Source organism: Notamacropus eugenii, chromosome 7 (assembly GCF_028372415.1).
Source record: "Notamacropus eugenii isolate mMacEug1 chromosome 7, mMacEug1.pri_v2, whole genome shotgun sequence".
NCBI lineage: Eukaryota > Metazoa > Chordata > Mammalia > Diprotodontia > Macropodidae > Notamacropus > Notamacropus eugenii.
In genome coordinates this window covers 28,387,046-28,414,803 of record NC_092878.1, presented here as the reverse complement: position 1 = coordinate 28,414,803, position 27,758 = coordinate 28,387,046, and the positions used below count along the sequence as shown (strand labels likewise).

The following is a 27,758-nucleotide window of genomic DNA, read 5'->3' as shown; positions in this document are numbered from 1 at the left end:
CCTCCCCTGCCTACCTCCCAAGTTGTCTTAGGCTGGAAAAATGTCTCATTCTGAGTTTTTGTTGGCTTTGCTGCTCCAAAATTTTGTTTGAGGAGTTATTTTAAAGTTGTTTGGAGGGAAATGTTGGTATAGTTTGGCTGGGTTGCCACCCATACTCCACCCTCTTGATCGGAAACCAAACCTACTCTTTAATTCTCAAGTCAAATGCCACCTTCATGTTGCCTTCCCCACCCTGATTTCACAAATTTCTTAGTTCTGTAGCATCTGTCAGTGATTATTTTGAATCAGAGGTATTTGTGGATGTCAAATTCCCTACTAGATTACAGTTCTATGAGGACAGAGACCTTGTCATTTAAACTTCGGCTCTCCTCCAGAACCTAGAATAGTGCTATATGAGGAATAGAAGTTTAATAAATGTTTGTAAGTGACATTAAACCCAAATGTCTAAATGAGAATCTGTTGCACTAGTCTGGGTGAGAATTAATGAAGCCACCTGACTAGGGAAATAGCAGTGGGAGCTGAAATATGAGATAGCCAGGGCATTGTCAGTGACTATTGTCAGTACATGTGTCCTGCTTCACCACCCTATGGCATTATGTCCTGAAATAAAATCTATCAACTCTGGTCATAGACTGTCAGAGCAGAAAGTGACTTCAGAAATCATCATCTGACTTCCTCATTTCATAGATGAGGAAAGCTGAAGCCAAGAGAAGGGGCTCATAGTGCTGGATATGGAAGAAACCTTATAGGTCATCTAGTCCAACTCCCTCACTTTAAAGATGGGGAAACTGAGGCCCAGAAAGCTCTAAAACACAGATGATCTGAGTTTATGTTCTATGTTTTCTATTATTCCAAGATGGTTCTCATGAAGGTTGTCTATACCTTGCCATCCATACTCCACTCCAAACCTAGGGAAGTTAAGCAAGAATGTACTAGTTATCCCCTGAGTTTGTCAGCAGTGAGGTGTAGTTATGGATAAGGCACTGTCCTGCTTTGGACCTTTACTAGGACAAGTCACTTAACCTTTATGTGCCTCAGTTTAAATGGGGGAGCTGGACTCAGTGATCTCTAGGAGCCCTTCAGGTCTAACTCTTTGAAGGTCCTATATCAGGTAACTGATGAATACAAAAGAAGTAGAAGAAATTATTCCGGAACCCAAAGAACTCACCATCCATTGGGGAGGATAGGACTCAACCACCTGAAACAGAGAACTATTACATGGCCATTTTTTTAAGAAGACATTTATTACAAAGGACTTTGAATTTTGCTTGATATATGACAAGGAGTCACTGAAGATTTTTGAATAGGGGAGTGACATGTCTAGAGCTGAGCTAAAGATGAGTTTCCTCACTGGTGTTCCTGCCTCTTTCCTCTCTGCCTCCCAAAACCTCCCTGACCTTGCACCAAAGACCATATGATCATTAAGCCAGTGACAGAGGAAACACTCTAAAAATGAGTATGTTATCAAGTAATGTGAGATCTGTGTTGATGCATCCCAGGATGAGGAGAGGACTAGAGATTATGCCATATAGTGATAGGATGAAGGAACTGATCATATTTAGCTTGGGATAGATAAGGCTGGCATGAGGGAGACCTGAATTCAAATTTAACCTCAGATAATCACTAGCTATGTAACCCTGAGCAAGTCACTTAACCCCAATTGCCAAAGAAGAAGAAGAATAATTAGGAGGAGAAGGAGAAAGAGAAGGAGGAGAAAGAAGAATGAAGAAGAGGAGAAGGAAGAAGGAGGAGGAGGAGAAGAAGAAATTGGTAGAAGCTGAACAGAGATAGATCGAGGCTTGGTATTTGGAAAATTTTAACAATTGGGGCTGTCCAATGGCCTGCCTTGGGAGGTAATGGGTTTCCCGTCACTGGAGATCTTCAAATCTAGGCTGGTTGGCCATTTCTAGGGAATGTTATAAAAGAATTCATATTATATAAGTATATAAAATACATATTTAATATATTGCAATGTTTATTATTGTTACTATAGAGGGAATTCAAAAAGTAGGTTATGCTTTTAAATTTCATCTGCATTATTGACAGTTTCTCCATCACTTTAAGTCTAGAAAACCAAGAAAACACTGAATCAAGTTTAGATGTGTAGCATTTGCACACTTCTGAGGTGTGAATGTTCATACTGGAAAATTTAACGATCAGCTTTAGTCAGCCTGTAAGACCTGTCATCTCAGATGATGTCCGAGGTTCCTTCCTGCTGAGGTTCTGTGATTTTTATATCTCTACTGCTGGTGCTCCTTTTATTTCTTTTCCCCCTTTCCACCAAAGCCTACTTCTCTCTCATGCAAATCCCACTCATTCCCAAGATGCAGACCAAGTCTACCAACTGGCCCCTGTGACCCCACTGATCAGAACGATTCTACAACATTTGATGTCTGAATCGCAGAGTTTAGTAACTTCGTTCTTACTGTTCTGCCATTTTAGCCACGTTCAACACTCTGTGACCCCATCTGGGGTTTTCTTGGCAAAAATACTACAGTGGTTTGCCGTTTCCTTCTCTAGCTCATTTTACAGATGAGAAAACTGAGATAAATGGTTAAACGACTTGCCCAGGGTCACACAGCTAATAAGAACCTGATGTCAGAACTCAGACCTTCCTGATTCCAGGCCCAGTGCTCTAACCACTGTACCACCTAGCTGCCCTGGTATTCAGTTCTATTTTCTCTTATCAATATAAGAGATGTCATTATTAGTCTGTCCTTTTATATAAAACCCCTCCAGGACAGGGAGTGTGTCCTTTCTGTCTTTTTACTTAATCGTAATTGTTGGCATTTCTATGGTTCCTTAAAGTAACAAGGTGTGTTACGCATATTAGCTTATCTGATTCTCACAATAACTTGGCCTAGAACCTCACACATGGAAGAGGTTCAATAATTGTGTGTGTTGCTGCAGGTCCTTTCTGTTTCTTGTGGGTCAGAATCCCCAAGCCTCAGTCAGCTTCTCCAAGTTGTTTGCTGAGATTGTAATGTCAGCCTGGATTATAGCAACACTCTGGCGTCAGTCTTGGGCAGACAGATCCTCTCCTGGCAAAGTATCAGATGCCAATATCAGAATAATCTGACAACTGGGTCATTTGCTTATTACGAGATGGTGGGTCAAGGTTGTGGAGAGCTTGGGCAGCAGTTGACATCTTGGGCCATGGGACCAAGTGCAATAAAAAGGGTAGGCAGGATGGTTGCCTGTGAGGGGGAGAGGTTCTGTGAGCAGTGGATGAAATTCGAATGAGTATTAAATGAATGAATGAATGAATGAATGAATGAATGAATGAATGAATGAATGAAAAAAGTATTTATTAAGTGCATACTGTGGGCCAAGTGCTGTGCTAAGTGCTGGGGGGGTACAGACAGAAAATGAAGACAATCTCTCGTTTCAAGGATTTCACACTTTAAGATGACAGGAAGAGGTCAGCTACAGGTAGACAGAAATGACCAGAGTCCTATAAGACTACAGGATGAATAAGAAGACCCAGGAGTCTTCTCTGTAGAGAGTGTTTGCCTCAAAGGAACATCCCACTAGTAAGCAGGTTAGAGGGGTCTAAGGGTCAGAGTGGAGAGGAGATTTCCTCCAACAAGAATGGCAGTGGATAGAGATCCTACTAGGAAGAGAAAAGGGGTAGGGGATGTTGGTAGGAAGGAGGTTGGGAGTGAACTTTGGGATAAAGAAGGGGAGAAAAGTCAGAGAGCATGGTCAGGCTTGGAGTCAGTTCTGCCTGGGGTGCTCAAGAAACCTTAATGGCACCTGTGGTGATCTGGAGTAGAGAAGAAGAGAAAAGGAGGGTGAGATTGTAACCCTTATATCCCAGGAAAAATTCAAAGCTGTGACAGACATTAGTTCAGTCTAGGTAAGGTAGGAGTTTGTTCCCTGGATTCTGACAGAAGGACTATTTATCCAAGTTCTTGAACTCCAAGGAGAAAAAGAATATAAGCATCCCTGCCCTTAATCTTCCACAAAGTAGGAGGATTTGGGACTGTTAGTGAATGGTCCTTCTGCTTTAAAGGACAAAAGGAATCTCTTGTGGTTCCTGAGCTCATTTTTCATACAGACATCTGTTTCCCTCTCATGTCACACACACCTCATTGCCTTCCCCTCTGAAAATAATCTGTCCTTAATTGTTAATCTTTGCCAGAATAGCTCCTCTCTTCTCTAGTTATGTAGCAATGAATTTGGGACATCAGAAATTCTTTTTAGTTTCTGTTATCTTTATTACATCTGATTATTACACATCTTAACCCCACCCATGAATCATTCAGAGTTTCAGAGTCTTAAAATATGATCCTCACCTTAGAGAGTCATTGTTGCATAAGGCACAGAGTTCTGGGGAAGAAAGACGGGAAGGCCTGGGTTTGATTCCTGCCTTATTAGCAATCTTGGACAAGGCCTAGATTCATAGATTTACAAGGGAAAGGAACCTTAAAGGTCATCTTGTCCAGATTTCTCATTCTAAGTAGGAGGAAACTAAAACTCAGAAAAGCGTAAGGAATTTGACCCTGGTCACAAGGGCAGAAGGCAAAACTAAGTTCTGATCCCACATCTTTTTTTTTTTTTTTGGTTGCATTAAAGTCAAATCAAATTTTATTTCAAATGATTATCAGTGGCCCATTATATACAAGATACTGAGCATACAAAACTAGGTGCAACATAGACCTTTTTTAAAAAAAGTCTGTCATAATCTAATGAGGACGGGGGAAAGCTGTAGACACAAAAAAATGTGGATACATGGAGAGTGTGATAAGTAAAAGGGAGAGGTTTAGGAAAAGCATTCAGAGGTATAGAAAGATAAGGAGTTCACTTTTATTGTGAGTGGGGAGATGGCCTTGACAGTAGAGAAGGACTTAAGAGACTGAAAAAGGGAAACAAACATCATTCTGTCAATTGTTTTACTTGATAATAACTTCTAATGGTAATAGTTAACATTACTATCGTGTTTAAGGTTTACCAAGTACTTTCTCCACAACGGAGGCATTTGGTCCAATTACTATTATCGCCCTCATTTTGACAATGAGGAAAATGAGGCTTAGAGGATTTAAGTGGTTTTCCTGGGTCACAAATAGGGAGTGTTACAGCTAAGTTCCAACCCAGGTTGTCTGACCCAATGACTAATGTTCATTGCATGCATAGCTAGGTGGCACAGCGGATAGAGTGCTTGACCTAGAATCAGGAAGACCCAAGCTTAAATCTAGCCATACACTTACTAGCTGTATGACTCTGAGCAAGTCACTTAATCTCTTCTACCTCAGTTTGCTCTACTGTAAAATGGCAATAATAACTCCCAGGGTTCTCATGAGGATCAAAGGAGATGATATTTGCAAAATACTTAGTCTAGTGGTTGGCACAGAGTAGGTGCTTAACAAATACTTATTTCTCCCTCAATAGACTGGTTTGTCTATGTTTTTTATTGAATTAATTGATTTTAACCAAGATCTGAACCCCATCTGGAAGTAGTCTAAATTAATGAAATAAATTCAATGTGGTTAAATTGGTGCCCAAAGAAGAAGATGAATTCAGTGAAAGCTATGAGAAGAAAAGGGGGAAGTGTAATATCTGATAGATCTATGATCAGACACATTAGGAAGATATATTAGTAAAAATTAATATTTTAAATATTAACCACCATGATCCGACATCTTCTGACTCTAAATCTAGCTCCCTCTTTTAATAATATGCACCTCTCAGCTGTAAATTGTGGGGGTGAAACTCGCAAAGTCCTGAGGATCTGATGAGATACTTATAAATGGGAGCTATTATTTTTGTCTTGGTCCATGCCTTAGAATTGTATCCAAACTATTTAGAGTGATTGGGTGAGAGAGTGCAGGCCCAAGGAAGCTAGCTAGCAATATGGAACTATCGATCAGTTAGTCAACCAATAGAAATTTATTAGGTGCCTATTCCCTGGCACTGTACTAGACATTGCCAATACAAAGAAAAAAGGGAAATAGCCCCAGCCCTCAAAGACCTTACAATCTAGCCAGGGGAGACAAGATCTACATATACAGACAGGTATGTCAGATAGAGGATGTTTCATGTTAAACCAAGAAGAATAGATACGATATTTGATCTTAGCCAAAAGACCAAGAAGGGTGTGTGGGGTGTATGGGTGTTCAAGAAGGCTTGCCAAACCCTTTTCAGGGCTGCTTATCCTCACTTAGTGTACACCTGGTACTCAACTCTTACCTGTGTGGCTCCAAGAAACTGTAACATGCCCAGGGGCCACACCCCCTGTAAACCACCTCAGCAGATGGGCTAAATCAGGTTGAGGGTAACCGATGGGTCAGGGGGATGTCTACTCCAAGCATGTGAAGACTTCCCCGGTGGAATGAACAGGTGAGATCAATTTGTCATGAAGACGGGAGAAGCAGACGCCAGGGAACGCTTAGAGCTTGGTCACACGTTGAAAACTCCAAGGTCATCCACTGAATATCAGGCCATCATCCATCTTCTTGGGTTTGATCTGGCCCCTGGAATTCGATGACTGGAAACTGATGTCTTTATGTATTTCTGCCTCACTTACCTGCAATTGACGTGCAAGTTAAGACATCACCTGGGATGTCGTTAGTTCTCAGAAAATGAAGGAAAAACGAACAGCTACATATATACGTATATATATACATATATATACATACATACATACGTATATATATGGGTAGCTAGGTGGGGCAGTAGAGATTGTGCTGGCCCTGGAGTCAGGAACATTCACATTCATCTTCCTGACTTCCTGTCTGGCCTCGGACATTTATTAGCTGTGTGACCCTGGAGAAGTTCCTTAAGCCTGTTTGCCTCGGTTTCCTCATCTGTAAAATCAGCTGGGTAAGGAAATGGCAAACCGTTCCCATATCTTTGCCAAGAAAACCCCAGATCGGGTCATAGAGAGTCAGATGTGACTTAAAAGACTAAACATCTTCGAAAAGGACTGTGTGGATGGACTGCACCGTAAATGAAAGGAAGTAATACGTAATAAGACCGGAAAGGTAGGCTGGGGCCAGGTTGTAAAAGGCTTTACATGCCAAAAAGAGCTTATGTTTATTATAGAGGTAATAGAGAGTCCAGGGAGTTTACTGAGCAGGTGAGTGACATGGTCACCCATTTGTTTTAAGAAAATAAGTTAGGCAGCTAGATGAACAGAGGTGTCATACTCTTAAGGATCTCAGAATAGCCAGAGCTCCCATTTGTCTATGTATCTAGACCTTTATAGTTTACAAAGCTTTCTTTCAAAAATCAATGTCTTAGGGATGGCTAGGTGGCTCAGGGAATCAAACACTAGCCCTGGAGTCAGGAGGACCTGAGTTCACATCCAGCCTCAAATACTTGACGCTTACTAGTTGTGTGACCTTGGACAAGTTACTTGGCTCCAATTGCCTCCCATCCGCTCTCCAAAAATATCTCACTATCTTTTGTTTTGACAACATATTCATTTCTGGATATATTTCTTCTGCTGCCTCCCCTCACCCTGAGAGCCCTTTCTTGTAAGAAATATTAAAAAAGAAAAAAATAAGTTAATCAAAACCAGCACATCAACTATATCTGACTGAGACTATGTGCATTATTCCACATTCATACGAATCACTTTCAATCTAGCAGTCCCATGAGGTAGGTTGTATAAGCAAAATTATTCCCCTTTTTATTGCTGGGAAGACTGAGGCACAGAGAAATGGAAATGCCTTTCCCAAGCCACACAACCAACAAGTGGAGGAGCCAGAATTTGAACTTTCTGGCTCCTAGACCAGTGTTTATTCCTTCTCTCCCCAAAGGCGACTTTACTGTTGACCAGGTAGTGTGCAGGCATAGACTAGGCTAGGGGTGAAGGGCAGCATAGAACTCTAACAGCCTTATTTTAAAGATAAAGAAATTGAGGCACACCATTGGTAGCCAAGCTGGGATTAGAGCTCACATCTCCTCATTCTCAAATTAGATGTCCTCCACGAAGCAACTACAATACCTCCCCGAAACTGCTTCCCGATGGCAGTGACACTTGTTTTTGTCACCAGGGTCCAGAGGCTGTTCCTCACCAAACCTGGGGCTTGTTCCTTGGCATGAAAAGTCTTTCCAGATCATATGCTCCCCCAACCCTCCATAAACAGATTGATGTGGGTGAAGCTACATGGGGATGGTTGGTTGGCTGTTGCTCTTCATTCTCAAAAAGGACCAAAATGACATTACTATGTTGGAGTGAAGGTACCGTGTGTCCGACTGTGATTTATTAGACCAATGGGCTCAGAATGCTCTACCACAGGTTAGGCACAAATAGTCCATATGATCATTAGGGTGTAGATTGCTCTAAATTTGTGTATTTCGTGTTTCTTTTGAGCTACTATAACTCTACTTTGCTCATAGAGCACAGTGCCTTCTTTGATACAGGCATGCCATGCTGGATGGTCCCATGCCAATGTCTCCCATGTCTCACAATTGATTCCAAAGGTCTTCAGAGAGACCTTGAGAGTGTCCTTACATTGCTTCTTCTGGCCTCCATGTGAACTCCTGCCTTGTGTGAGTTTTCTGTAAAACAGTTCTTTAGGCAAACGTATAGCATTTGAACAGCATGGCCATCCATCCGAGTTGTACTCTCTGCAGCAGACTTGGAATGCTTGGCAGTTCAGCTTGAGAAAGGACCTCGGTGTCTGGTACGTTATCTTGCAAGGTGATCTTCAGAATTTTTCTAAGACAATGCAAATAGAAGCAATTCTGTTTCCTGCCATGGTGATGGAAGACTACCCAGGTTTCACAGGCATACGACAATGAGGTCAGCACCATGGCTCTGTAGCTTCAATTTGGTAGGTAGTTTAATACCCCTTCTCTTCCACACTTTCTGGAGCCTCCCAAACACTGAACTAGCTCAGGCAATGTGTGTTTCAACCCTATCCTCTATGTGTAACGTCCTTGGAAAGAATACTGCCAAGGTAAGTGAACTTATTCACAGCATCCATGGAGATCATAGTGAAGATACAAAAGGAATAAATTATAGACATTTGCACAATACTTTACACACATCATCTAATTGACCTTGTGGCAACCTAGTAGGAGTCGGTAGTACAAGTATCCCCATTTTATAGATAAGCAAAATTAGTTTCAGAGAAATGGGATAACTTGTCTATGGTCATACAACTAATAAGAGTCATAGAGGGGATTTGAACCCAGAGCTCTTCCTTACTCCACATCTACCATTATTTCTATTATATTTAATTCTCCCTGGTTTGAAAACCCAGAAGCCTGTTCTCTCCCACTTCTCTTAACTATCTGACCAGTTCTTCTCAGTCTCCTTTACCAGATCACCATCCATATCCCATTCACTATGTTCAGGAGTACCCCGGGTTTACCACCCCTGAGCTCACTCTCTCTGGGAGATCTTATCAGCTCCCAGTGATTACCTCTCCTACATATCTAGGCTTCCTCTCCCTCCTGAGTTTTAGTCTCACATCTCTGACTCCAGGCTGGAATCTATACCTGGATGTCCCATATACATATAAAATTTGATATGTCTAAAATAGAACTCATTATCTCTTCCCCTACTCCCACCTCCCATCTTCTACATGTAGCAGAAGTGAATTCTGTGCTCACTCTCTTAATTGACACACAGACTAGCAGGTCAAATCCCCAAGCGTGGCTAGCTACTTATCCCTTTAGAGTTCTAGAGGTAACCCTACATAGTTTTAGGGAGAAGAGTTCTAGTACTATAGGTTTCGAGTCTCCACTGGTGTGTTTTTCATTGATTTTCAATGAAAATCATAAAACTGGGGGCACATTCTTCCACAAGTATATTCTGAGTTCAGGGGAAAGTGGAATCAAGCTTAGAGCGTTCATATGGCAGAGGGGTAAATTCAGATCTCCTGGCTACTGGAAGTCCTTTTCTCTCTTTTGTGGGGTATTCAGGAAGTTCTTCTTAGGTGTGGTATCACTTTCTGCTGGGGCCCTTGTAGAATTCTTTCATCAGTGTGTCTATTTTGTCCTTGGTTCTGGATGCAGACATTGCTATCAGTCACTGCTATTCTGAGGATAATTCTAGGCCATCCATGGGAAGTCAAAAATCTTCCAATCTTTTCAGAATTGGCAATCTACTTAAGATGAGGAAATATGTTCTCTCTTCCCCTCCCCAAGTGATTCCTTTCAGGGGCTTGGCTGAAGCTTTTCTCTCCTCTATTCTGGCCAAGCACTGGAATTCTGGGTCCAAACTGGCTTGCCATTTTACTTAAGAGCTACAAAATGTGATGAAATCTCTTCAGCCAACCTCAATATACTTCCTGTGTAGCTTCATTTTGCTTTGTTCAATGACTTGTTCCTCCCACATTCACGATCTTTATGCCTAGTTTAATGCCTTTGATTGGTTGATTCAGGTGTTCTGACCTGATAGAGGTGTCAGGGCTAGAACATCTTATTATTTATTTTAAGTAGAGGGATTAACCAGTTGATTTGATCAACTATCCACATGTCAAGCCTTCAGTTTAATATGTTACCTTTAGCTAATCTACTGAAGTATGGTCAGCTAAGTCCCAAATCCCAAGGAACTCTCTTGAGGTTTGGAGAGATTATGCATTCATTATGATTTTTGAATGATTTTCTCAGTGCCTCATACCAAACAGTCTTGAGAAAATTTTATCTTCCAACTTCATGCTTGGCACAAGCTGCTCCCTGTACCTGGTATGGTTTCTTTCCTCCACTCTTTCCCAAGGAGGTCAGTATTGAGTTCATAGTAATATACTAAGGAATTCCAACACATGTGCTGATGTCCCCTTTAAGAGAAATTTGGCTGGCCAGCTGCTATGACCTATTCTTCCACTTTATCTTGGGCACACATAAAACATTCACACCTTTGACATAACCATCACCCACAAGTATTCTATCTGAATCATCAAGAACTCTGGAATTGCTTTTATCTGATGATAACCTCCCATCATTCACCTTTCTCTAGACCTTACTTCTCTTCTATGCCTGCTCTCCATCCTCGCCATGACTTCTATCCCTCACAATTCTCCTCAACCATCGTCACCTACTCCAACTTCATTTTCCTTCCTTCCCAATCTTTACCCTATTGGTTCTAAGCAGTTCAATATTTCTTTGTCCTCTACACTTGAATCCTTCCTTCTTTCTCCTATCCTCACTCATGCTTTGCAATAACTCTGCCCTGGATAGCTCCCATCTTCTGCCTCTTCTGCTACTGCTTACGAGCTACTCAGTAGAACTAGAGGAAGACATGGAATGATGATGATTAGAGCCATGTTTAATCTCAACTAAGCCTTCACGGAAGCGAAGCAATCCTTTCCGTTATCTATAAATGGTTCTCTATACCATACCTCCCGTTGACTGTGTGGTGGGTGAAATATGAAATGATTGAGAAAATAAGGATTTGAGCTTCTAAGCATATCGATTTCTTAAGCAATACATGCCAATTGCATAACAGATTGGGACAAACGGCCTTCTTCAACTTTGGCACATGACCCCGAATACAGGGAGAGACAGATTTTTATGCATTAAAGATGATCAATTAAATAAGAACAATTAATTAAAAGAAAATAATTGATAAGGGTAACAAACTTAAGTAATCTGATTTCCAGTTGGAGGAAAGATTAGGGACTTTCCAAGTTGTAAGGGGGAAGAATGAACAGATGCAATTCCCTGAAATCAGAAAAAGAGGCGCTCCATTCCCCTCAGCTGTCTGCATTCAATCAATAGAAGCAATAATTGATCAACTGGTATGGAGCCTGTTTTCAGATAAGATATATGGGTTTCTTGAGATGGTTAATCATGAGAAATCTTCTTGCCTCAATATCTGGATCTGACTGGGTTTTTGGTCAGTTAGTTAAGGGTCTCTAGGCAATATGTAGAGGTGATTCAGCTTCCTACCCACATAGGGCTAGATTTAAACCAAGCAATCAAGTTTTCTCTCAATTCCCACAATTAAATAAAATCTTCTTACAAGTTAGAATTGGACTAGACTCATGATTGAATAGAAAGGAAACTGAGCTAGTTCCAGAATTGTGTCACAAGATGGAATCACTCTTTTTTTCTCAATTCCCACTACCACTTCCTGTTCTTATTCTTCAGCTGTTCCAAATCTTCTTTTTCCTCCTCAAATCTCCCATTCCACCCTTCCTCCAACCTCTCCGTGGAAGAACTAATCTCATATTTTACTGAGAAAATAGGTCCTTCCACTGTGAACTCCTCCTTCTCCTCTTTACATTTCAAAACTCCTTGACAACTTCCTCCCAGCCCTTCCTTCTTCACTCCATTGACCATGAAATGGTTCTTTTCTAATCCTTGTTGTAGTTTTAATACCATTACTTCCCATCTCGTTCAGTAATAATCATCCCTTCTCCCTGTCTAATTCAGTCTTTCCTTCTCTGCTTTTTTCTCAGGTCTTCTTCACTCCAAGCCTTGCACTCCATCCACTATAACAGGAATCAAACACACCATCTACACTAGGGATGGGGAATCTCCATCCTCAAGGCCACATGTGGGCCTCTAGGTCCTCAGGTATGGCCTTTGACTGAATCCAAACAGTTCTGGGAAATTTGGATTCAGTAAAAGGGCCTCACTTGAAGTCTGAGAGGGTCATATGTGGCCTTAAGGCCACAGGTTCCCCACCATTGGTCTACATGTTTTTGGCAATACTCCTAAGTGGATTGAAATATAATTGGAAAATATTTCCCAAAATAAAACATAAATTTTAAAACTAAGTCAATATGCAGTCAGCAGGGTTCCTTATGTAGAGATCTGTTGAGTTTGACCCCTCTGTATTATACCATGTTGCCTCTTAAAGCATAGTACTAGCTTCCAGGTTATGTGAGCTACAAGATGGCAGACTGGACATTTTCTCTCATTTCCATGAACTCTCAAACTTCTCCAAAGCAGAAATTAAGGGTGAAAGATAAAGCAAGTCATCAGTTTCCATAGTCTAGGATGCCCCAAACCCAAAAGAAGGTTAAAAAAAATAATAAAAAAAGGTTAAACCAAAACTGACACATTAAAATCTTTGAACTAGAGCAAAACTAGCGCACCACATCTTCCTCAAATTGAACTTGAACAGCACTGATATTTCAAATGGTTTGAAGCGTAGCTTTGAGAATTTCCTACATCTTTTCATGGTGCCTGTCTCCTACAGAAGCATCTCAAGTGATTCTAGCCTAGGATGGCTGTGGCTATAAGGAATGGACTTCAAACCAGAAAACTTGCATCTATATCTACCACTTGCTAGAGGGACCACAGGCAAAATCAAATAACTTCTGGAGCCTCAGTTTCCTTATCTGTCAAAAATGGAGATAATTATACTTCCTGTACCTATCTCTCAGGGCTGTTACAAAGATTGTGTGAGATAATGTGTGTGAAAGCAGGGTTGGTCCCTTGATGAATATAAGATATTACCATTATTGTAAATAGGGAGGGCAGGGACCTTACTTCTTCTTCTCATTTACCTCTTGAAATCTTTCACTATCTTTCAAAATTCAGTTCAAATGCTACCTCTTACCTACTTGAAATTTTTCCTGACCTTTCAGTTGTTAGGGTATACCCTGCCCCCCCTTCCCCTGGAATTTCTTAGTATTTACTTTGAAGGAAGGAAAAAAGAATTTATTAAGCACCTACTATGTGCCAGACAAGCAGCTGAGTGGCTGATAGGATGCCCAGCCTGGCTTCAGCAAGACTCATCTTCATGAGTTCAAGCTTGGCTTAAGACACTTATTAACTGTGTGATCTTGGGCAAGTCACTTAACTGTTTGCCTTGGTTCCTCATCTGTAAAATGAGCAGGAGCAGGAAATGGCAAACTACTCAGTATCTCTGCCAAGAAAACCTTAAATAGGGTCATGAAGAATTGGACAAAAACGAAATGACTAAATAACAACAAATGTACCAGGCATTGGTTTATTCACTTTACAAATGTTATCTCATCTCATCTTCACAACAACCCTGGGATTACAATTGAGGAAACTGAGGCCAACAGCAGTTAAGTGACTCACTTGGGGTCATACAGGTAATAAGTATCTAATGTTGGATTTGAACTCAGGTCTTCCTAACTCCAGATCCAGTGCTCTATGATCTGGGTTAGTTAGCTTTTGTCCTTTTACCTTTTTAATGTTACTCACTTCTCAATGACTTTCCCATCCCCGATAAGATCTTCTCTTGTAACAAGTAAGCATAGACCAAGTAAAACATCTCTTGTATGTGTCCCCTCCTCTCTTCTGACACTGCCACCGCCCTGATCCATGCCCTCATCAATTCATATGTGGATTATTGCAATAACCAGCTAGTTAATCTGTCCGCCACAAGTCTCTTCCCACTCTACTTCATCTTCTACTCAGCTGTCAGGTTGAGTTTCCTAAAACACAGGTGTGACCAAGTCACTCCCATTCAAATAAATTCCAGTGGTTACATATTACCTCCAGGATCAAACTGAAAATCCTCTGTTTGACTTTTAAGACCCTTGCTGCCTTTCTAGTTTTCTTACACCCACTCCCCTTCATGAATTTGGAAATCCAGAGATATTGGTCTCCCAGATGGTCCTTGCACAAGACTATCTGTCTCCAAACTCCATGCATTCTCACTGTCTGTCCCCCATGCCTGAAACTCTATCCTTATCTCCATCTCCTGGCTCCCTTCAGGTTTCAGCTAAAATACCACCTACTACCAGAAGCTTAATCTTAGTGCCCTCTTTCTGGAATTATTTCCAGTTTATTTATTTTGTATGTGTGTGTGTGTAAACAAGTTAGATATAGAAAGAGAGAGGGAGGAAAAGAGACAGACAAACACAGAGAGACAGAGACACACAGAGAGATAGAAAGAGAGACAATTAGGCAGAGAGAGAGAGAGAGAGAGAGAGAGAGAGAGAGAGAGAGAGAGAGAGAGAGAGAGAGGAGACCTGGTTTGTACATAATCTTGTCTCCCTCATTAGACTTTGAGCTCCCTGAGAGGAGGGGCTGTTCATTTTTTTTTTTTTTTTTTGCCTTTCTTTGTATCCCCAGTGCTTAACATTATCTCATTTGATCTTCACAACAACACTGGGATGCAGGTGCCTATCATTGTCCTCATTTTACAGTTGAGGAAACTGAGGCATGTACCTGGCACATAGTTGGTGCTTAATAAATGCATGTTGACTTGATGAGCTTGTCTATGTGTGAACATTCTGTGGTGAGACAAAGGGTATTTCACCATCAATTGTACCTACTTATCTGTATACATATTGTTTCCTACCCGTAGAATGTGAACTCCTTGAAGATAGGAAACACCTCATTTTCATCTTTGTCATTGCCTAGCATGGTGCCTGGCACGTAGTAGGCCCTCAATACATGTTTGTTGAATAATTGAATTAAATTGCATTATAAATTTATTTGAGTAATTAAATTGAATTGGAATTAAATTAAATTGGATTCAAGGTATGAGACAGGCCCTACTATGGTGGTCACATTTTATGGTAAATGGAAAATGTGCTAGGTTTGGAATCAAAGGACCTGGGTCTGAATCTTGATTTTTGCTCCATGTTTGACCTTGGGCAAGTCATTAACCTCTTTGAGTCTCAGTTTTTCATTTATAAAATGAGGGAATTGGACTGACTGACTTCTGCAGTCCTTTCCAGCTCTAAACTGATGATCTTACAGTAATAAAGGAGAGCACAGTGTCCTGCCTTTCCCCCATCCCATGGTAGAGACAGTCTCCACAAGCTAGGACATCAAAAGCAACTGAGGTAATAAATGAAAAGTGCTTTGAAAATCTTGAACGTGCTACATAAATATAATGTATATTATATAAATGCTATATAAAAATAATATATTATATATAATATAATATAAATATACTATCTGGGAGATGGCAGCTCCTGATACTCAACTCTGCTGGTATATGTACAAAGAGTCCTCAGGGAACCAAAATGAAGAGGTTCACTGTACGTCTCAGTCTGTCATTTAGTTCAGCTCTCTTTATACTCAATTGACCAAGTATTTATTGATGGATTATTCACTAGACTTTGAGTTTCTTGAGGGAAAGGACTACTTGTTCCTGTTTCAATTCTTTCAACCCTCAGAGTGCCTGGGCACAGTCCCTAGCACATAATAGGCACATACTAAATGTTTATTGAATGGCTGCATCCAGCATTGTGCTAGGGTTGAATAGGATACAAGAAAAAAGATGTGAGCTCAGTGTTTGTAAACTCCCCCAGGAGCTTACAGTACAGCTGATGAGACAAAATTACTACTCAAGAAATTATTGGAATACTAAGTAGATCCTCTATGGAGAAATTATTGGAAGGATTTAGCCAAGAATGTCACAAGAATATTGATATAGGTTCTGATCTGTACTCTTGGAGGGACTACCCAAATTGATGAGATTGGAGTTTCAGTGATGTATGGGATCTTAGAAAATAACTGCTAGTAACTCAGGTCAAGTTGATAAAAAAGGCATATGAGTAGAAAAGATTTCTATTGCCATCAATTTCTCTTACTAATTAGTATAAAGGTTTACCAGGATAAACTGAAAAAATGTGTTGACTGATGACTATTATTTTAAAACAAAATATCATTTGATTAAAGTTGTTCAGTCATTTTTGAGCTGTGTCCAACTCTTCATGACTCCATTTGGGTTTTTTTTTCTTGGCAAAGATATCAGACTACTTTGCCACGTCTTTCTTTAGCTCATTTTACACTTGAGAAAACTAAGGCAAACAGGGTTAAGTGACCTGTCCACAGTCACCCAGATAGCAATTGTCTGAGGCTGGAGTTGAACTCAGGTCTTCCTGACTCCAGGCCCAGTGCTCTATCCCATGCATCACCTTACTGCCTCTGTAGAGCCCCACATCTATAAAATACAGACAACTCTAGACAAAAAAAAATTACACATGTATAGAGAGCACTGAGTTTCAGACTTTAGATATGGTACAGAATAGCAAGATCTTAGAACTGGAAGACTCAACTGGGCTAGCTTATACCTTAGTCAATAGTCAACATGCATATATTAAGCACCTACTGCATACTAGGCACTGTACTATGTGCTGGGGATACAAAGAGAGATAAAAGACATTCCCTGCTCTTATGAAGCTTGTGTTCTAACAGACAACATGTAAACAACTATGGATGGGTAAGATAGGGACAGAATAAATTGGAGATAAGAGAGGAAAGGCACTAGCATTTAGGGGTGAGGAAAGGCTTCCTGTAGAAGGTCCCTAACTAAAAAAAATTCCTTCCGCAGTGTTCTCAAGAAGTGGGCATTTAGCCTGTACTTCAAGATTTCTAGTAAGGAGAATCTCACTATTTCCCGCAGCACTTTCTAATTTTGGAGAGCTCTTGTCATTCAGAAGCTTTTCCTCATAGTGAGCTGAAATCTGTTTCTCTGCCACTGCTCGCTGCCCATTGCCTTCAGAACCCAAAGGGAACAAATCTAATCCCTCTTCACATGATCAAGGACAGCTATCAGGCAACTAGGTAGCACCAAGAATGAGAGTGTCAGACGTGGACCTTAAATCCTGAATCTCATGGTTATGGCTGAAGTCCTTTGTCTTCAAAGAGGACCAAAATGACATCACCACGATACAGTGAAATTCAGTGTGTCCGACTGTGGCTGATCAGACCAATACGAGCTCAGAATGCTCTACTACAGGTTGGGCACTGATAGTCCATGGGAAAATTTGGGGTGGATATCCCAAATTTGCGCATCCTGCGTTTACTTTGTGCTGTCTCAATTCTACTTTGCTCAAAGAGCACAGCGCCCTTTCTGATGTGGGCATGCCATGCTGAGCAGTCCTGTGCCAGTGTCTCCCATGTTGCACAGTCAAATCCAAAGTTCTTGACAGAGACCTTGAGGGTGTCCTTGTATCACTTCTTTTGACCACCATGTAATCTCCTGCCCCATGCGAGTTCTCCATGAAATAGTCTTTTTGGCAAGCATACATTTTGCATTCGAACAACATGGCCAGCCCATCGGAGTTGTGCTCTCTGAAGCATAGTTTGAATGTTTGGCAGTTTAATTCTAGCAAGGATCTCAGTGTCTGGTACCTTATCCTGCCAGCTGATCTTAAGAATCTTCCTAAGACAGTTCAAATGGAAATGATTCAGTTTCCTAGCATGGCATTGGTAGACTGTCCATGTTTCACAAGCATATAACAATAAGGTCAGCATGACGGCTCTGTAGACCTTCAGTTTGGTAAACAGTCTAATACCTCTTCTCTCCCAAACTTTTCTTCGGAGCCTCCCAAACACTGAGCTAGCTCTGGCAATGCGTGCATCAACCTCATTGTCAACGTGTACATCCCGGGAAAGTATACTACCAAGGCAAGTGAACTTATCCACAGCGTTCAAAACTTCTCCATTTGTGTACTACTAGCTGAGTAACTAGGTGAGATGGGACAAGTCACCCTCTTTCTACCTCATTTTCTTCTTCTGTCATTGGGGATGATAATAATAGCACCCTCCTCACTGTGGAGGGTCAAATGAGATAATATATACATAAAGCATTGTATAAATGTAGTCTCTTGTTCTGTCCCCTGTAAGCGCTTTTTCATTATTTTTTTTCTTAATTCCATTTTATTTTCAATTCTGAATTCTCTCCCTTTTACATCCTATTCTCCACACCCCATACATACACACCCCACCACTATACACATTGAGAAAGCAAGAAAACCGAAACCCATGACAATGGGCATGGTCAAGAAAAACACAGTCCCACATTAGTCCTCTCTTTTGTAAGCTAAACATTCCCAAGGCTAGCACTCTAACACAGGTCCTGAGTAAGGACCCCCTAACAGGTTTTCCCACTTCCTCTCCATTCTTCAGTCAATCCACGTTGCATAACATTCTAAAACTAACTTTCTTATGTACCAATATGGCCAAAAAAGCTTTTAAAAAGTCTTCAGTAACTCTACTACCTCCTGAGTAAAATTCAAATGCCTTTGCCTGGCATTCAATGCCCTCCTCAATCTGACATCATTCTACATTTCTTTTCTTATTTTGTCATACTCTTATATGTCAATAAACTTTGCAGATTTCAGAAAAACCTGAAAAGACCTACATGAACTGATGCCTATTGAAGTGAGAAGAACCAGGAGAATATTGTACACAGTAATAACAACACTACAGTGATCAACTTTGATAGACTTAGCTCATCTCAGCAATACAATGATTTAAGACAGTTAAGACAATTCCAAAAGATTCATGATGGAAAATACTATTCACATCCCGAGAAAGAACTATGGAGTCTGCATGCAGATTAAAGCAGCCTATTTGCTTTCTTGTTTTGTTTTTTCTTTCTCATCATTTTTCTCTTTTGTTCTGATTCTTCTTTCACAACATGACTAATACGGAAATATGTTTAAAATGATTGTACATGTATAGCCTGTGTAGGATTGCTTGCCATCTAGGTGAAAGAGGGAGAAAAAATTTGGAACTCATAATCTTAAAAAAGTGAATGTAGGAAACTAAAATAAATATATATTCTTAAAAAATGGGACATTCATGGGAATGTTAGACGTGATGAGGAGAGAGAATAATGATAATCCCAAGATTACAAATACGGAAGTTTGAGCAGATGGTGGTGCCAATAAGTCATTTGGGCATGTAAAGTTTGAGGTGCCAGGTGGTTGGAGATGTCATAGAAGCAGCTTGAAAATGTGGGTCTGGATCCCACTTGTTAGCTGTGTGACTGTGGATAAGTCACTTAAACTCTCTGGGTCTCAGTTTCCTCATCTGGAAAATGGGGATAATAAGAGTACCTCACTAATTGTAATTTGTAGGTCATTAATGACTTTTGGGAGAACAATTTTGGTAGAGTGGTGAGTGTAGCAATAGAGGTAATGGGATACGAAGTTCAGAGAATGGTACCCCTTTTCTCCATCCCTTCCTTCCCCTCCCCTCCCTCCTCTCTCCTCCTCACTCCTCCTCTTCTTACCATTTTTTTTTAATTTAAAGGAAACTGTCTTTGATTTTTATTGATTTTTATTTTTTCAGGTTTAAAAAAAGAGATACTTCTATTGATATCACCTACATTTTCCAAGTATTATTCCCCCTTTCCCTCCCAGAAATCAATTTATAACCAAGAACAAAAAATACTTCAGTAAAACTAGCAATATTTTTTAAAAGTCTGACATTATGTGCAGTGTTACACACCTGAAATTCCCACATTTGCAAGGAAGATGAAAGGAGAAGTGTCTTCTCTATACCATGATACCTTCATTCTGGTCATCATCCTCATCTCCTCCCACCTCCCCCTGTCTGCCTTCCCCCGTCCCCTTAGTCCCCCACCCCAGCCCCTTAGACTGCCTCTGGGATACCTGGTTTTCCTAAGTGAGATTTCACCTTATCTTGCCAGGAATCAGGTGGTTTTCCACTTCCCAGTCATTCCTATCTACATCAAGCCTCCCTCCCCCTTGCACCCCAACTCCCACCCCCATTTCCAGCACCTTTTTATGTGTTGTCTTTCCCCGTTAGATGATCTCCTTCAGAACAAGAATTATTGCACTTGCTCAAAGGATAAACTTTCTTGCTTGAATTTGTTGGACCAATTCCTGAAACATAAATGCTTAATAAATTATGTGTGTTATCTATGTCTGACTGTTCCTCTATCTATCTACCTGTCTACCTGTCTATCTATCTATCTACCTGTCTATCTATCTATCAATCTATCTATCATCTATCATCTATCTATCTTTCTAACTGTCCCTCCATCCACCCATGTGTCTCCCTATCCATCTTTTTCTGTCCCTGTCTCTTCTCTTTGTCTCTATGTTGTTGTCTGTACCTCTCACTCTCTCTGTCTCACTCTCTCTGTTTGTCTGTCTCCTCGAACGGGACCAAGTTGGTCATGATAATCTCACAGCATTGGGTTTCCATTGGTTTTTGTTTGTTCTTTCCATTTGCATTGTTGCAGCCTTTGTGTACATCATTAACCTGTTTCTGCTTCTGTCACTTTGCATTAGTTCATATAAGTCTTTCCAGGCTTCTCTGTCTTTATCATATTCATCACAGACTCATAGATTAAGAGTATCATTTCTTACAGGATGGCAACATTTCAGTCCACTCAGGCGCCACAAACTATTTAACCATTCCCCAATGGATAAGCATCTGTTTTGTTAAAGAACTCCTTTTCTGCCTTGTCTACTAGCTTTCTCAAATACAAGAGAATGGAACCTTATTTTTTTGGTAGAGAATCAAAAAGTCTGGGGAAAACCAGAGAAAAAGGAAGCGGAGGAAGGAAGAGGGAAAATCAAGGATGAAGAAGGGAAGGAAAGGGGGATCAGGTAAAAGCAGAAGCAACTAGGGAAAGGAAGGGGGAACAAGCAGAGGAAAAAAGGAGACACAAGATCAAGGGAGGGAATGGTTTGTTTACTAAACTGTATATAGGACACCTTCAATGGGCTGAATGTTAAGACATATCTGCACCCACACCCACCACGTGTTTTGCTTTCCCTATTTAGTAAAGCCAAGCTGGATGTCTAGAGTTAGGAGGGACATCACTCCAGGTAACTTTAGTTCAGCTCCTGGTTACGCCCTCCAAAATCTGACAACATCAGTAAGATATTTCTGAACAGAGGGAACATCCCTGTTAAACATGGAGATTGGAAGATATAAAAGGAATACATTATAATAAATCCACTTGTTCTGCGTTTACACAACCAACATCTCTGTGATTTCACAGAACATCTGAAGCAAACTTCTCTGGAATTGGAAAGGTGCCAGGAGGAAGAATCAGCTGGAGACAGGATCATGAGGCTCTCCACAGTTCTTTCAATGCCCTTGTCTTCCTGGTACCCAGTACTCTAATAATATTACTAAAAGGTCACTTTAAGGTTTGCAAAAGGCTTGTCTAACAGTGGCTCTTGACGTAAACATTTGTTCTGTTTTAAGACTTACCACGACCGAAGAATTCATCACCTAGCGTTTAACCCTTTGGTGACGAGACAGTTTGAGAAGAAGCTAGTGAGAGTGAGTCCAGGCTGGGCTCAACTGGAGGAGGGACCTGACTTCTGATGGGGACAGAAGATGTACAGAGATGGAGAAGGGGCGGCCAAGAGAGGCCCTTCACAGCTAAGACAGCTGCTAAGGGAGAGAGAGGAGGACAAGTGGAGGGTCACAAAGAGTCAGACACAACTGAAAAAACCGAACACATGAGCCAACAACTAAATGCTTTATAAATCATATATTTTAGCTTGTCTTCATAAATAGTGATAACAATAGGCTCTTACTAATTGAGGGAGGAGACAATTGTGTGGTAACATCCCAGAGAAGAAAGATTTAATGCTGAGATGTTTTTTCTAGAGTTCTATTTCTATCTAAGGACTCATAATTTTTTTTTTAAATAGAGAGAATTAGAGATTCTTTTGTACTGCTTCCCAGAACAGAGAAAAAATATTATATGGTGGAACTCATCTGAGCAATGAGCTTACCAGTGACTAGGAGTGTCCAAACCCTGCCTCAACAGAGCTGAATCAGCAATGATCCTGTGAGGAGGGCTGTATCACTATTAGGATCTTCATGTTATAGCTGAGGGGACTGGGGCTCCAGAGGATAAGGTTTCTTTGGTTATTACGGTTGTTTGTTTTTCAGAGTATAGTCATGAAAGCAGTGAGTGGCAGAGGTGAAATGAACCTGGGGTTTCCTGAACCAAGATAGAGTAAAAGTTGCCTAAGCAAGTATGTGGTCATGTGGTTTAGATTCTTAAGCTATAGGGGAATTTAGAGAAAGGAAAAATTTATGTGGTTTGAAGTTAGTTACTGAAAGGCATGGTGGCACCCTGGGAAGGGTCCTGGACTTGTAGCCAAGATCAAGTCCTGGCATATTGGCGGCATGACCTTGAACTACTTACCTAATGTTACTAGAAGGAGAATGATTCTGTGAACTATGAACATAGGGAGTGAGATGGGTTGTGAAGGATTTACATTGAAGATGGAGAGAATTCTAGGTTAGATGGACTCCATCCATATAACAGCAGAGAGGTAAGAGGAGGAGCTCCAAGATGATGCTCAGAGGATGCCTGCCCCCATCTAAACATTGAACCTTAGAACTGGAGAAACTCAAGAAGTCATCTATCCATCAGAGACACCCAAGGAATTGAGAAGGAAAAAAAGGCAGAGGAGTGTGGTTCCTGACATAGCTTGTTTGTACTTAGTTGTTTGCAAGCTATTTTCCCCATTAGACTGTGAGTGCAGGGACTGTGTTTTGCCTTGTACTCAGGGTAGGGGATGTATGAGGTCTTTCAAGAAGACTAGTTCTTCTGGTGTGAGGACTTGCTGAGCCTTTCCAGGGCTATACATCCACCTTTCACCCAACTCTCACCTGTGGCTCCAAGAAGCTGTGGCATGCACAGTGGCCATACCCCAGTAAAACTGTCTCGTTGGACATGCTAAGCCAGGCTGAAGGTAGCTGACAGGTCTCAGATCCATCAATGAGTGAGGGGGATGTCTACTCCAATCACATGAAGACTTTCCTTAACAGAATGGGTGAATGAGAACAATTTGTTCCAAAGACCATGACACAACTGAACCAGGTGCTAGGGAATGCTTAGTTCTTGGTAAGACACTGAAAATGCCAAGGTCATCCACGGCATCCCCAGCCATTACCAGTTGTCCAATTGTCCTGACTTTTGCCTTGCCACTGGGGACCTTGGTGACTCTGGAAGAGAAAGTGAGGCTGATGACTTTGCACAGCTCTGCCTCACTTAAATGTAATTCACTCATGAGTCAAGACATCATTCATGAGGTCATCGATACTCTGAAAACAAAGGACAAAACACAACCACTTAGTATGGTGCTTAATAAATAGTTATTGACTGAAAGATATTACCCCTCAGTTGGTACTTGGACCTATGAAGAGTGGGGCCCTGGACTGGGGAGATGGAGTGACAATTCCATAGTTCTTTAAAGTCACAAAGCCTTTTGTATCCATGACTTTATTTGATCCTCACGACAACCCTACGAGGTAGGTGCCATTATTATCCCCATTTTCCAGATGAGGAAATTGAGTTATTAAGTGTCTAAGGTAAGAGTAGACCATACTACTCTTTCAACAATGAACAAATCCTGGTGTGTGTGTGTGTGTTGAACATTAATAGGAAGGCCCTTGGGATGACCCAGGATGGAGGGAAGAAAAGGAAAGGAAAAGGAAGGGAAGAGACGGATAAGTATTTGTACAATATCTACTATGTACCAGTTGCTGTGCTAAGGAGAAGAAGGGAGGGGAAATAAGCACATTATAGCATCTATTACATAAGAGGCTTTTAAAAAAATCAATGTTATCTCATCTGATCCTCATAACAACCCTGAGAGGTAGGTGCTGCTATGATCCCCATCTTATAGCTGAGAAAACTGAAGCAAACAGGCTAAGTGACTTACGCAGGGTCATACAACTAATACATGTCCAAGACCACATTCGAACTGAGGTCTTCCCGCTGCCATGCCCACCACTCTATCCACTGCACCACCGGCTGCCTCTGTAACACCGGACTCAGCTCAGAAAGTGCCTGCCAATCACCTTATGGATCCTGCAAGCAGACCCAGAGCCTGATAGCTTCCAAGCTTATTGAAATCTGTGCACAGGGCTCACAAATGATAATTATATGATCTCCTTACCACCACTACCCCCTCCATCTTTTTATAGGATTAAATAATTATCAAGAGAATGACAAAAGGACAAAAGAGGAGGGAAAATGTTTCCAAAGTATTATTTAATAACAAGGACAGTCAACATTAAAGTCAGCAGGGACTTCAAGGGTCCTCTAATTCAATGACTCCTTTTTCATTGGAGAAAAGTGAAGCTAGAAAAGGAGAGATGACGTGTCCAAGGACACACAGGTAGTAAGTGGCTAGGCTAGGATTAGATCGAGGGGCTCCCAGGTCAATCTCTCTGGAAATGTGGATTGATTATCTAGAAGACTCAAGTCTTTATTGATTCATTTATGTGTTTCTTTCTTTCATTGTTTTTAGCCCTACCTAGTGGGACTTCCCTCCCTTTTCTTTCCTGCCCCCATTTCCAAAGCTAAGAACTCTGGGAAATCATCTCAATTCATTGTGCCCTTGGGAGATGGTTGGAGAGCTGCAGAGCTGCTGAAGGGATGCAATGAGACTCAGCTGAAATTCTAACGATGTGGGGGAGCGAGGGACTGGTAAATAACTTTACTACAAGGGTTCTTAACTTTTGTTGTATCACAGGCCCCTCTGGCAATCTGATGAAACCTATAGAGCCCTTCTCAAAACGATGTTTGCAAAATAAATTCATAATGGAAAGAAATGATAAATTTCAGTCAGTGGTTAGTGAAAATAAAATTGAAAATTTTCCTCATCCGAGTACATAGATCCCCTGAATTACATTCAAGGACCCCTTGGGAATTTGTGAATACCAGTTTAAAATTTTTACTATCTGTCTATATGGGTCCTTTTGAATGAGAGGAAAGTCCCTGAGCCTCAGAGCTCAGGTCACCTTTGCAGGTCTCAGAAGCTTTTTGTCAGAGAAGACAACCTATCACTCACTGGGTATGCCTTTCTAGTAGGATCTATCTCTCCATCTCTGGCCTTAAATATTCAGGAGACTAGTAAGGTGAAAACTTCCCAGGAAAGACATAATTAACACACCTAAGGATCTTACTGTGGTGATAGGGAGGAAGGAAGAAAAGTTCAGAGCTGTGGGATGGAAGAAAGAAGAGGTAAACCTGAGTGACAAGCTTTGGTCAGTTCTCCTGTCTCCCCTTCATCTCTCCTAATTTTACCCATTCTTCAAGTGTAGATAAATTATCAGCTTTTTTATAAAGCCTTCTCTTAGGGTCTCAGGTCATGCTCGCCTCTCTCTTCTCTGAACAATTCCTTTTTTTTTAACAGCTTAAACTGCATAATTCAGCATTTAATTATATATGGTCTTGTATTATCCTCTAATAGTTTCATGTTTATTAGTTTTGTCACTTCAGTTAGGCTCCTTAGAATTAAATAATTTAAAAGATATTCTTTGCTCGCAGTTGGGCTATACCACTTATAATAAAAATTATATTACCTAAATTAGTTTACTGATTGAGTGCTATATCAATCAAATTACTGATGAATCATTTTATTAAATTGGACAAAATGGTTGTGAAATTCATTTGGAAGAATGAAAGGTTTAGAGTCTCAAGGGAAGTAGAAAAGAGTAGGTAAGTGTGCTATGAAATAGTAATGATCAAGCCTGGCTCCTAAGAAGAAATAAGAGAAAATATTTCTTCTAACTTCTTCACCAAGGTAGGGGAACTATGGGCACAGGAAGACTTCCCCAACACCTCTTTATTCTAGTGCCTTTCCTTTCTTGATTTTTCCTGGTTTATTTCATATATCTCTGCAACTTGTTTGTACGTAGTTGCTTACCTGTTGACTCTCACTAGATGATGACATCCTTTTGGGTGGGGACTGTCATTTTCCTCTTTTTATATCTCCAACATTTAACATAGTGCTGGCACTAATAAGTATTTACTGCTTGCGTGACGGACAGGTGGAACACTACATATAATGCCAGACTTTTTGGATATGTTGATTAGTTTTAGCTGAACTTTTTCCTCTCCTTTTCATTCTTTGTGGTAAGGGATGGCTCTCTGGGAGGGGAGGGGAAGGACACTGGGGAATTCAGGTAATGTAAAAACTGAAGATATCAATAAAATTGTATTTTTAAAAAGTAGAAACACAGCAAGTTATAAATGCCATATCTTGTACATTTTTGTATAAGTGCCTCATCGTGCCTCGCATGTAGTGTTCAGTAAGCATGGTGCTTGTTCACTGATTAGTTGATCCTTAGTTTCATCTCTCCCATGTTCCTTGACCCTGAGTAGGAAGCACTAGAAAGGGATACGACTGGAGAGCAAAGTAAGCCTCTTTTTTGGGGAGAGGGGGAAGGCGGACAGAGTACAAAGTGAATTCCTATGGGATGGAGGAAGGAAACTCTAAGCAGGCTCCTGGACCCCTGAGCAATTCCTGATGGTCAAACTACCTTAAAAGTTTGGGTTCCAGTTGCCATGGCAATCATAGGTGATCTGTGGCTCCCTTAATTTCATGGGGTCAGTTTAGCTGTGTAACTTTATCATCACAACAGCAGAAACAGTACAATTTAGAGAGCACAAAGAATGAAGCCAAGACAAGAAGGCCATCCATTTCTCCAACATAGAGAGAGGACTTAGGTCCTGTCCACTCCTTGGCCCAACTCTAGAGGATAAGGCTAAGGGCAGCAGCAGGCAGACACAGTCACAAACAGTACGGCCAATCCCATCATTTCAGCATCTTGGTATTAAGGTTTTCAGTCAGTTCCAAGTTCAGAACTTGATCTCATACTCATCAGACCATTTTCATCTACAGGCGAGAAAAGCCGGTTGTGTTGCCCTTGGGCAAAAACTCAGGCCGGAAACTCCCAGTGTTCCCAACTGGGTGTGGAGCCATGTGCTGCCTCCCCTCAGTAAGAGAGATATAGAGATAGGGATCATCCAAGTTTAGGATCTTGGATAGTACTAGAGATTCTCAGAACTTCCGTGGAAAAAGAAGAGTCCTATGTTTTCCCCCATCCCTTCGGTTGGGCAGTTGCTTAGCTCATCCTCTTCTCTCCTGGTACCTCACTCTCTACTTATTTAAAGTCTATGTTATCTTCCTTCTCTCAACATTGAATCTGGTGATCTTCGTTCCTTGGATCCACCATGGACAACTCTGTCTACCTAGCACCACCTATCCCCAGGAGTGATGACAGCAGCTCAGTGCTCCTTGGGGGTGGTGTATGTGTGTGTGTGTGTGTGTGTGTGTGTGTGTGTGTGTGTGTGTGTAAGTTCCATAGACCAGAGCCAGGCTGGACTC

The 27,758-nt window shown here is 41.0% G+C and overlaps 1 protein-coding gene across 2 annotated transcripts in view; it reads left to right on the top strand.

Moving 5' to 3' along the window:
• The window catches only part of PLA2G4E (phospholipase A2 group IVE), a 122,422-nt gene that overhangs the window by 23,300 nt on the left and 71,364 nt on the right, over positions 1 to 27,758 (top strand). The window lies entirely within an intron of this gene.